The following is a 12,611-nucleotide window of genomic DNA, read 5'->3' as shown; positions in this document are numbered from 1 at the left end:
GGAGCGCGGCATTAACAGATGTAAACTGTTATATGTAGCATGCATGAACAGCAAGGTTCTACTGCAGAGCACAGGGACCTATGTTCAGCATCCTGTGATAAACCAAAATGGAAAAGAATATTTTTAAAAAGAATGTCTATACGAGTGTAACTGTCACTTTACAACAGAGATTGGCACAGCACAATGTAAATCAACTATACTTCAATTTTAAAAATTAAAAAAAAAACACCAACACTGAGATCCTTTTTAAATAAAGCAACTTGGTAAAGGACAAAAAGATTGGCAAAACCTAATATTGACAAGACCCTAGGGGAAAGGGCATGTGCTGTTGGTGGGAGTGTTGACTGGTACAATCTCTGTGATGGACAGTTTTCAACATCTGTCAGAATTAGAAACTCACCTATTTTTCCCCTAGAAATTCATGTGCAGGAGAATGGCACATATATAGGGTACAAAAAGATGTATAACTAGGTTCTCCATTGCAATCCATTTGAAATAGAAAAGCAGTTGTTCTTTAGTCACTAAATCGTGTCCAACTCTCTTGCTTTTTTGCGACCCCATGGACTATAGCTTGCCAGGCTCCTCTGTTTGTTCGATTTCCCTGGCAAGAATACTGGAGTGGATTGCCATTTCCTTCTCCAGGGAATCTTCTTGACCCAGGGATTGAACTCGAATTCCTGCATTGGCAGGTGGATTCTTTACCACTGAGGCACCAGGGAAGCCTGGCAAAAGATAAGGAACAGTCTAAATATGCCTCAGTAGGGGATTGGTTAAATAAGTCACTGTACTCCTAACAAAGCATAATGTGCAAGCATGAAAAAGGAATCTATCAGTAGCTCGCCATGATCATCAATGACTTTCATGTTGCTAAACCCAGAGTTCAGTCCTTGGTCCACCGGCAGCATTTGACATGGTTGAACACTTCATCCTTCCTTTTACCTTTGGCTTCCAGGATACTGTGTCTGTTTGCTTTTGGGCTCTCGAGTCTCAGTCCTTGGTCCTCACCTCTTCCCATTGATGTTCACAGCCAGTCTCATGGCCTTAAACACCACTGATGAGCTGTTGGCTCCCAAATTTTTCTCCCCATGAACTCCAAACTCTCTATCCAATTGCCTGTTTAACATCTCCAATGGAATAAGAGGCATCTCCAGATTAACACATTAAAAAATAATTTCCTGATTTTCTTGCCCGGTTCTTTTGCCTCTTCCTTATTTCAGTGAAAAGCAACTTGTCTTTGCAGTTGCTCAAGCCCAAAAGCCTTGGAGTTGTCCTTGATTCTTCAGTTTCTGTCTCATCCTCTATCCAATCTGACATCAAATTCTCTCAGCTCTACCCTCAAAATATATCCAAAATATGAGCACATCTCACCACCTTCACTCCCCCCGAAACCTGGTCTTCTTCACCCCTGTCTTCTGTCTGGACCATTTCCACAGCCTCCCCACTGGGTCTTCTTGCTTCTACTTGCCCCCTCCTGTGTCCACCAGAGTTGATAAAAATAGGTCCTTCCCAGGATGCATGCATGCTAAGTCACTTCAATCATGTCCAACTCTTTATGACCCCATGGACTGTGTAGCTTAGCTCCTCTGTCCATGGGATCCTCCAGGCCAAGAATACTGGAGTAGATTGCCATTTCCTTCTCCAGGGGATCTTCCTGAAGCAGGGATGGAACCTGCATCTCCTGCATTAGCAGGCTGGTTCTTCACCACTGAGGCACTAGGGAAACACAGGATATGTCACTGTAAAACTTCAGAACTCAGGACAGAAAGACTTAATAAGCTTTGGAAGGGTGGGGAGGTGACAGAAAATGGTGATGGAGATGATGATATCAGTCAATTAAAATGGGAAGTTGCAGACATTTTCTCATGTGCAAGCTCTCAAAAATTTACATTCCTCATGAAGCTTCAGGATGAGCTCCACCAAAATGAGAACATCACCAGGAAGGAGGAAGAACTGGGATCCAAGACACAAGGAACCTGATATAGGACAGAAGGGAGGAGAATTCCCAGGATGACAGAAATCCCCAAATGGCAGCTGAGTATCACGGTTAGACATCTACCAGTCCAAACAGAACCACGTGACTCAAGGGACACTTGTGTCGATGAACTGTCACCACCAGTATGCCAGTTGCCATTGTACTGTTTGCTTTGATTTTTAACCTGAAGAGAGGATGGCTGGGTGAAGGCAAACCACATTCTTGTCTGTACTTGACTTGTTTCCATCATGATGGATATCTTACTCTCGCTCAGTGATGGGATGTTGGGTCCACTGAGAATTCTCATTCCTCCCCCGATAGATGCGCTGAAAGGCTCCCACACCTGAGAGCTTGTGGAAGGGCTGGGGCATTCTCGGAAGGCAAAAACACAGAGCTGCCCACATTTCAGCCCTAACAGCTACACACACTGATGGTTAGTTGTGTGCTTTCTAAGATTTACCCATGTCCTTGCCCATTGAATTCTCCAGAATGGGTTTTCATAGACTCTCAGGAAGCTGACACCAGATTACAACCTGGACACAGTTCAGCTCATCTTCTCCACTTATAAGAGCCAGTCTGCCCTTTCCTTACATAGACAGGTGGTCCTTGCTCTCTCAATGTTTTTTAAAAAACTCAACTATACAGTGGAAAATTTAAATTAGATACACAGTGGGGAAAATTGGGTAAAATCCAACCAAAGTCTATAGTCTCATTAATAGTATTACACCAAAAGAAATGTCTTACTTTGACAAATGTACCATGGTTTTATAAGACGCTAACCTGAGGGGAAACTGGGAAAGGGGAATATGGGAACTGTTGTACTATTTTTGCAGCTTTTCTGTAAATTGAAAGTGATTTTAGGGCTTCTTTGGTGACTCAGTGGTAGAGAATCTGCCTGCCAATGCAGGAGATGCTGGAGATGAGTGTTCGATCCCTGGGTTGGGAAGACCCTATGGAGTAGGAAATGGCAACCCACTCCAGTATTCTTGCCTGGAGAATCTCATGGACAGAAAAGCCTGGTGGGCTACAGTCCATGGGGTCGCAAAGAACGTTGAACACGACTAAAGTGACTGAGCACAGCACAGCATGTTGTAGAAAGACAACACTATACAATACCTGAGTGCAATCTACTGTCACCAGTGACGCTCCTGGTCAGGGTGAACCCACATACCACAGGCGTTTGATTCTGTGTTCTCAGGAAAAACCCTTCCTTCTAAAACAAAGCCAAATCCCTAAAGGCTATTCCACTCAATAAGCATGTGTTTCATGAGTTTGTTGTTCCTTCCCATAGTGTGACCATTTTTCTCATAGTAAGTATGATCCTAATATATAATAATAAGGATTTGTAAGATATCATGAATCCTCAATTCAAGCTAATTCTGTTCGATGACCTTTGGTCATTATTCAGAGTTTTTTGCCTTTTTCTTTTTTTTTAAAGATGTATTTATTTTATTTTTAGCTACACTGGGCCTTTGCTACACACAGGCTTTCTCTAGTTGAGGCAAGCAGAGGCTATTCTTCATTGCGTTGCACAGGTTTCTCATTGCAGTGGCTTCTCTTGTTGCAGAGCACAGGCTCCAGTATGTGGGCTCAGTAGATGTGGAACATGGGCTTAGTTGCTCTGTGACATGCGGAATCTTCCTGGGCCAGGGATCAAACCGGTGTCCCTTGCATTGCAAGGTGGATTCTTAACCACTGAACCACCAGGGAAGCCCGTTAGTCAGAGGTTTTAACCTCAACGTGAGCTTTATTCAAATCACTGTTCGGTGATCAACTCCAAAGTTTGCAAAAAATCAAAATGTCTTTGTGGTGGCTTACCCAGAGACAGGAAATTTATGCTTTGCTCTCCTCATTGCTGAAATGGGTATAATAAAATCCCTACCTCAACAGCCTTTTAAAAAAAATTTACTGAAGCATGGCTGATTTACAATGTTGTGTTAGCTTCAGGTATAAGCAAAGTGATTCAGTTATACATATATTCATCCTTTTTCAGATTCTTTTCCCATGTAGGTTATGATAGAATATTGAGTAGAGTTTCCTGTGCTATACAGTAGGTCCTTGTTGGTTATCTATTTTATATATAGTAATGTGTGTATGTTAATCCCAAGCTCCTAAATTTCACAGCCCTTTTTATAAGGATGTGTAACGTGCTTAGAGTGTTGTCCTGACACCCTCCGAGTGCTCCAGAAATGTTTTGTTTTTTACAAGACATATGAGAGTTTTTTAAAAGCCAATTTTAAATAACATATGCTTTCAGCTCTTATATAGTGACTTTAAAATCCTCCCTTCCCCTCAAAATGACTCTAATGGAAAATGTAGCCAAACAATAGGAGGATAAATAGTTGGGCAAATACTAACGAGAGCTCACATTTGTTGAGAGTTTTCTCCGTCCCAGGCATCAATTCTGGATCCTGTGGCACCATTGATCCCATCCCATGATTGGACAGTATGAGGAGGTGCCACTGGCCTAGAGTTGACACCTGAAATCCAGGATGTGATGGCTGATGTCTCGGGCAGAGGGATGAATTTGAGACTGTGGAGTTCAGTAGTCAAGGCCCTGGAGGCAGAAGGCCCTGGGAATGAATCCTAGCTCTTCTCCTTTCTAAGTAAGTTGTTAGCTTACTTCTCTGAGCCTCAGTTTACTTTTCTAGAAAATAAGGATAGGGACTTATACTTCCCTGATGGATAGGAACCCACCTGCCAATGCAAGGGACACAGGTTCGATCCCTGGTCTGGGAAGATCTCACATGCCATGGGGCAACTAAGCCCGCGAGCCACAACTGTACTGAAACTCACATGCCTAGAGCCCATGCTCTGTAACAGGAGAGGCCACTGCAATGAGACGCTCACATACCGCAGAGAAGGGTAGCCCCGCAATCGCTGCAACTAGAGAAAACCCACACAAAGGAACGAAGTCTCAGGGCAGTCAACAATAAATAAAATTTAAAATTTAATTAAAAAAATTTAATTAAAAAAAAAGAAAATGGGGATATGAGGAGATCTGTGAAATTCACATAATCACACTTGTGGTACCTGACACATAGTGAGCACCGAGCTGGCTGCCGCCATAATTACCAGGTGGGCAGGAGACAGGGTTCACAGAGAAGGCGGGGCTGGGGAGGGGAGTTGCCCTGGCTCTGTCCCAAGAAGGTTCCACATCTGAGGAGGTGAGTCACCCTTCCTGTGATAATCTGAGGCAGGATGGCATCTCTGAGTAGATGAGCTGTGCCCTCGGCATGCCCTTCACCTCTGATGGCTCTCAGGTCGCCTGACCCATGACATCACAGACAGGATGAAATCATGAAGGCCAAAGGTCAGGGTGAGAGGAAATGGTTCCCTGCTAATCTCTTCCTTCCAATCTCTAATTCTTGGACTCATCATTTAGCAGGTTCCTCCTGGATGGGCACTGGCCATGGTTACCCCACGTGAGGAAGGTGGTGGAAATAAAGCTTCAGTTCATGCTTTCAGTAATCAATAAGATTCATTCAAGTATTCAATCATTTAACAAATCTTTATTGTGCACCTACCGTGTGCCAGTCAGACAAAATCCCTGTCTTTTTTTTTTAATTTATTTATTTTAATTAGAGGCTAATTACTTTACAATATTGTATTGGTTTTGCCATACATCAACATGAATCTGCCACGGGTGTACACGTGTTCCCCATCCTGAACCCCACTCCCACCTCCCTCCCCATACTATTCCTCTGGGTCATCCCAGGGCACCAGCCCCAAGCATCCTGTATCCTGCATCAAACCTGGACTGGCAATTCATTTCTTATATGATATTATACATGTTTCAATGCCCTTCTCCCAAATCATCCCTACCTCCCTCTCCCACAGAGTCCAAAAAACTGTTCTATACATCTGTGTCTCTTTTGCTGTCTTGCATACAGGGTTATCATTACCATCTTTCTAAATCCCATATATATGCGTTAGTATACTGTATCGGTGTTTTTCTTTCTGGCTTACTTCACTCTGTATAATAGGCTCCAGTTTCATCCACCTCATTAGAACTGATTCAAATGTATTCTTTTTAATGGCTGAGTAATACTCCATGTGTATATGTACCACAGCTTTCTTATCCATTCATCTGCTGATGGACATCTAGGTTGCTTCCATGTCCTGGCTATTATAAACAGTGCTGCGATGAACATTGGGGTACACGTGTCTCTTTCAATTCTGGTTTCCTCGGTGTGTATGCCCAGCAGTGGGATTGCTGGGTTGTATGGCAGTTCTAGTTCCAGTTTTTTAAGGAATCTCCACACTGTTCTCCATAGTGGCTGTACTAGTTTGCATTCCCACCAACAGTGTAAGAGGGTTGCCTTTTCTCCACATCCTCTCCAGCATTATTGCTTGTAGACTTTTGGATCGCAGCCATTCTGACTGGCATGAAATGGTACCTCATTGTGGTTTTGATTTGCATTTCTCTGATAATGAGTGATGTTGAGCATCTTTTCGTGTATTTGTTACCCATCTGTATGTCTTCTTTGGAGAAACGTCTATTTAGTTCTTTGGCCCAGTTTTTGATTGGGTTGTTTATTTTTCTGGAATTGAGCTGCAGGAGTTGCTTGTATATTTTTGAGATTAGTTGTCAGTTGCTTCATTTGCTATTATTTTCTCCCATTCTGAAGTCTGTCTTTTCACCTTTTTTTTTTTTTTTAACGAACGAGGCACTTTATTAACCCAGCATCATTTGTTCTAATGCTTCTTGTTGGCAGCTGCCACCTGTCCAGCGATTCTGTCCAGATCTCTCTGTCCCTGAGGCGTCAGTTTGCGGCCCCCATCTTGGTCCTTTTCCACCATTTTCAGCCCCTCCAGGGCTTGGAGGACCCGCCGGGCCACACTCTTGGAGCCTCTGCTGAAGTGGCTGGGCATGACGCCGTTCCTCTGGCACCCCCCATAGATCTTGGTCATGGAGCCAACCCCAGCGCCACCCGGGAGGTACAGGTGCCGTGCCGTGGAAGCAGCTCGTGTGTAGAACCAGTTCTCATCGTAGGGAGCAAGTTCTTTATGCTTGGCCAGCTTGACGGTGTCCACCCATTCAGCTTCCCGGACTTTTTGAGGAAGGCTGCCAGAGCTCTGACGAACTCCTGCTGGTTCATGTCTTTTACAGTAACTCCAGGCATCGTGCGGCCTCCATGCTGCCAGCCAGGGGCAAAATCCCTGTCTTTTAAAAATAGATATATTTATTTATTCAGCTGTGTTGAATCTTTGTTGCAGTGAGCCTGCGGCATGTGGGACCTTAATTTCTCAGCCGGGGATAGAAACTGTGTCCGCTGCATTGCAAAGCAGATTCTTAACCACCAGACCACCAGGAAAGTCCCCAGTCCCTGCATTTTTGAAGCTGACAGACTAGCGGGGAAGTTAGATAATAAATATAACACATAAATAAATATTACAGACTGTTAGAAGGTGATGTGAAAACATTGGGCAGGGTGGGCTTAGGACAGGGGTCAGCAAACTGTAGCACCCAGGTACAATCTAGCCTGCCATTTGCTTTTGTACAGTTCCCAAGCTAAGGATGGTTTTTATATCTTTTAATGTAGCTCAGAAGGTAAAGAATCTGCCTGCAATGCAGGACACCTGGGTTTGATCCCTGTGTCAGGAAGATCCCCTGCAGAAGGGAATGTCAACGACTGAACGACTAACACTACAACTACTAATGTTTGGGAAAATAAAATCAAGAGAATATTTTGTCACAACACTTAAATCAAATATAATCCACTATTTTTTTTTTAAGAGAATGTTTTTCTTTTTGGTTGTGGTTCACGGCATGTGGGATCTTAATCTTAGTTCCCCAATCAGAGTTTGAACTTGTGCCCCCTGCATTGGAAGCCCGGAATCTTAACCACAGGACCGCCAGGGAAGTCCCTGTGATATATAATATTTGCATGAAATTCACATTTCAATGTCCATGAATAAAATTTTATTGCAACATGGCCATGCTCATTCAGTTACATATTGTCTGTGATTGCCTTTGTGTTATAACCAGAGTTGAGAAGCTATGACACAGAGCATATGGCTACTGAAGCCTAAACTCTTTAATATCTTCCCAGGTGGCTCAGTGGTGAAGAATCTGCCTGCCAAGCGGGAGGCACGGGTTCTATCCCTGGGTCAGGAAGATCCCCTAGAAAAGAAAATGGCAGCCCACTCCAGTATTCTTGCCTGGGAAATCCCATGGACGGGGAGCCTGGTGGGTTACAGTGCACGGGGTCGCAATAGAGTCCGACATGAGTGAGCGACTATACAACCACAACCACCTTTACCGAAAGTCTCCAGACCCCTGACTTAGGGGATTCAGAACGATGTGTGGAGGTGGATTGTTATTTTCCATCAGGAAGTCAAGGAGAACCTCACTGATAAGGTGACATTTGGGTCAAGTCTGAAGGCAGGAAGGAGAAAGTTACGTTGTTGTTCAGTCGCTCAGTCCTGTCTGACTCTTTGCAACCCCGTGGACTGCAGCACGCCAGGCTTCCCTGTCCTTCACTGTCTCCCAGAGTTTGCTCAAACTCATGTCCATAGAGTCAATGATGCCATCCAACCATCTCATCCTCTGTCGCCCCCTTTTCCTGCTGCTTTCAATCTTTCCCAGCATCAGGGTCTTTTCAAATGAGTCAGTTCTTCGCATCAGGTGGCCAAAGTATTGGAGCTTTAGCATCAGCATCAGTCCTTCTAATGAATATTCAGGGTTGATTTCCTTTAGGATTTACTGGTTTGATCTCCTTACTGTCCAAGGGACTCTCAACAGTCTTTTCCAGCATAGGGGCATCAGGAAAAAATGTTCAAGGCAGAGAGAGTAGCCGGTGCAAAGGCCCTGAGATAAGAATGCATCTGTTTGCTCAACATCACTCATTATCAGAGAAATGCAAATCAAAACCACTATGAGGTACCATTTCACACCAGTCAGAATGGCTGCGATCCAAAAGTCTACAAATAATAAATGCTGGACAGGGTGTGGAGAAAAGGGAACCCTCTTACACTGTTGGTGGGAATGCAAACTAGTACAGCCACTATGGAGAACAGTGTGGAGATTCCTTAAAAAACTGGAAATAGAACTGCCTTATGATCCAGCAACCCCACTGCTGGGCATACACACTGAGGAAACCAGAAGGGAAAGAGACACGTGTACCTCAATGTTCATCGCAGCACTGTTTATAATAGCCAAGACATGGAAGCAACCTAGATGTCCATCAGCAGATGAATGGATAAGAAAGCTGTGGTACATATACACAATGGAGTATTACTCAGCCATTAAAAAGAATACATTTGAATCAGTTCTAATGAGGTGGATGAAACTGGAGCCTATTATACAGAGTGAAGTAAGCCAGAAGGAAAAACATAAATACAGTATACTAACGCATATATATGGAATTTAGAAAGATGGTAACAATAACCCGGTGTACGAGACAGCAAAAGAGACACTGATGTATAGAACAGTCTTATGGACTCTGTGGGAGAGGGAGAGGGTGGGAAGATTTGGGAGAATGGCAATGAAACATGTAAAATATCATGTAGGAAACGAGTTGCCAGTCCAGGTTCGATGCATGATGCTGGATGCTTGGGGCTGGTGCACTGGGACGGCCCAGAGGGATGGTATGGGGAGGGAGGGAGGAGGGAGGAGGGTTCGGGATGGGGAACACATGTATACCTGTGGCGGATTCATTTTGATATTTGGCAAAACTAATACAATTATGTAAAGTTTAAAAATAAAATAAAATTGGAAGAATTAAAAATAAATAAATAAATAAATAAATTTGAAGACTTAACTACTAAAATACTTATGCTGACCAAATTAAAAAAAAAAAAAAGAATGCATCTGTTGTGCTCAACGAACAGGATAGAAGCCTCTGTATCTGGGGGAGACTGAGCCAGGGCTGAGTAGCAGGAGTGAGGATAGAATGGTGGCTGGGGCAGATGGTGTGGGATCGGCCACGGGGAGGACTCTGGGCAGGGGAGGACCGTGGCCTCGCTCAGGGGTTAACAAGATTCCTGTGGTTGCATGTGGGGAAGACAGTGGGGACAGGATGGAAGCATGGAGACATGAGAGGGGGCTGCTAGGACAGTCCAGGAAGGAGCTGATGGGTAGCTGCTGGGGAAGGGAGGGAAGTGGGCAGATTCTGGATAAAACTGAGGGTGGCGTTGACAGTATTTCTCAACAGAGAATATCCTAGCTGGGGAAAAGTCTCTCCTAAAAGCGTTCACATCCCAGGCTATCACATCAGACACACCAGGGTCTTAGTCCCAGCTTGACTATATACAGGCTGTATGATGTTGGCTAAATTGTTCAATCTCTCTTAGCCTCAGTTTCTCCATCTATAAAATGGGGCTAGAGGACTTCCTGGTGGTCCAGTGGTTAAGAATCCACCTCCAATGCAGAGGATACGGGTTTGATCTTTGATTGGGGAACTAAGATCCCACATGCCATAGAGCAACTAAGCCAAAGACCCAGCACAGCCAAAATGAAAATTTAACATTTAAAAATGAGGTTAATAGCCAGGGTGCAGTATCAATGAGATTGTTTATGCAAAGCAGTCAGTGTGATGCCTGCACATGGGGAGTGCTCCATCTATATATGGCAGCTGTGATAACAAGGAACCTTCCCCAGGTGGGACCCCAAGACCTGTCTGCCCAGGTCCCTGTCCCTGAAGAGTAGGCCACCCTCCTAGAAGGGAGCTGTCCCTCCATCAATCACCTCCTCTGGATCCCATAGGCCTCTTCTGCCTCGGACCAAGTCAGTGACCTGAAGGCCACACAAAACCCTGAAATATTTCTATTAGGATTTCTGAGGACTCTGTTTACACCAAATACTACTTTTGATACTGTACTTAGTTCACTACAGCCATTCACTGGTCTAATTCTCAGCAATTCTCTAAAAACATATCAAGTACGCAGTATGTTATCCCCATTTTACAGATGAGGACACTGAGGCACAGAGAGCCAAAGGACTTAGAGCTACTAGAGTTGGAAGCTGGGTTTGAACCCTGGCCACCTGGCTCCAAACACCTGGTTTTTCATCCATTAATGCCATTTCTCTTCTCCGCAGAACAGGTGAATTTCACCACACAATGAAATATCACACAGTCATTACAAAAGAATGTTTAGAAGAGTCCAGTAAAATAACATTGGTATGTCAGATGATCGTGATTCAACTCAGATCCAGTGTCTAAGAAAAAAGGCTCCAATGAGGGACACCCACTGTTACCAGCAGTAGCTTAAGGGTAAATGAACACTGAGTGATTAAATGAAATGTTTTGTTAACCATTGCAGCTACTATTAATTGAGTTCTTTCTTTGTGCCTCACCCTATGATATAGGCTTTACATGCTGTATCTTTCTAAGCACTTATGAAGTAGCCAGGGACTTCCCTCGTGGCCCAGTGCTTAAAACTTTGCCTTCCAATGTAGCGGGTGTAGTTCCATCCCTGTTTGGGGAGCTAAGACCCCACATGGCTCAAGGCCAAAAAAAAACCACATGAAACAGAAGCAATGTTCTAACATATTCAATAAAGACTTTAAAAATGGTCCACATCATGTACCTAGAGTCTATTACACAAAGTGAGGTAAGTCAGAAAGAGAAAAACAACTATCATATATTAATATATATATATGGAATCTAGACTGCTGACAGTCCTGGGGACAGCAAAAAGATCAAACCAGTCAATCTTGAGGGAAATCGATCCTGAATACTCATTGGAAGAACTGATGCTGAAGCTGGAGTGTCAGTATTTTGGCCACCTGATGCGAACAGCCAACTCATTGGAAAAGTCACTGATGCTGGGAAAGATTGAGGGAAGAAGGAGAAGAGGGTGTCAGAGGATGAGATGGCTGAATGGCATCACCAATGCAATGGACATGAACTTGGGCAAGCTTTGGGAGATGGTGAGGGACGGGGAGGCCTGGCATACTGCAGTCCATGGGGTTGCAAAGAGTTGGTCACGACTCAGGGAATGAACGATAACAACATGCAATCTAGAAAAATGGTATTAATGAACCTATATGCAGGGCAGCAGTGAAACGCAGGTGTAGGGAAGACTTGTGGACACGGTGGGAGAAGGAGAAGATGGGACAAACTGGGAGAGCCACACTGAAGCATATACATTACCATATGTAAAACAGATCGCCAGTGGGAATTTGCTGTATGACACAGGGAGCTCAAACCCCGTGCTCTGTGACAAGGTAGGGGGCGGAGCGGGGTGGGAGGTGGGAAGGTAACTCAAGAGGGAGGGGACATGTGTATACCTATGGCTGATTCATGTTGATGTATGGCAGAAACCAACACAATATTGTAAAGCAATTATCCTCCAATCAAAAATAAATTAAAAAATTTAAAACTGCTCCACATTAAAAAAAAAGTCTTAAAAAAAGAAGTAGCCATTGCTGAACCCATTTTAGAGATTAGGACACTGAGACTAAGAGAAGAGTGGAACTAGTCCAAGGTTACCCAGCCAAGAAATGGCAAACCCAGGATTCAAATTCAGGTGTGTCAGCTGAATTTGAGCTGGTTATCCTTTTCTGGCTCTTTCTACTTTCTTATTTTTCAGTAATAAGATGATTTACTTTCTTAAGGAAAGAATATTTTAGAAAGAAGTCCCCTTAAGAAAGCAGACTCATTTATCTTTATTTTATTAGCCATGTGTATTA

At 43.9% G+C, this 12,611-nt stretch overlaps 1 pseudogene; it reads right to left on the bottom strand.

The window, feature by feature from the left end:
* Positions 1 to 6,633: 6,633 nt before the first annotated feature.
* Positions 6,634 to 7,107, bottom strand: LOC113875745 (annotated as a pseudogene).
* Positions 7,108 to 12,611: the final 5,504 nt, after the last annotated feature.

This window comes from Bos indicus x Bos taurus, chromosome 18 (genome assembly GCF_003369695.1).
Source record: "Bos indicus x Bos taurus breed Angus x Brahman F1 hybrid chromosome 18, Bos_hybrid_MaternalHap_v2.0, whole genome shotgun sequence".
In the NCBI taxonomy this organism is placed as follows: domain Eukaryota; kingdom Metazoa; phylum Chordata; class Mammalia; order Artiodactyla; family Bovidae; genus Bos; species Bos indicus x Bos taurus.
The sequence above is the reverse complement of the archived record's forward strand: the minus strand, read 5'-3'. Positions and strand labels throughout refer to the sequence as shown.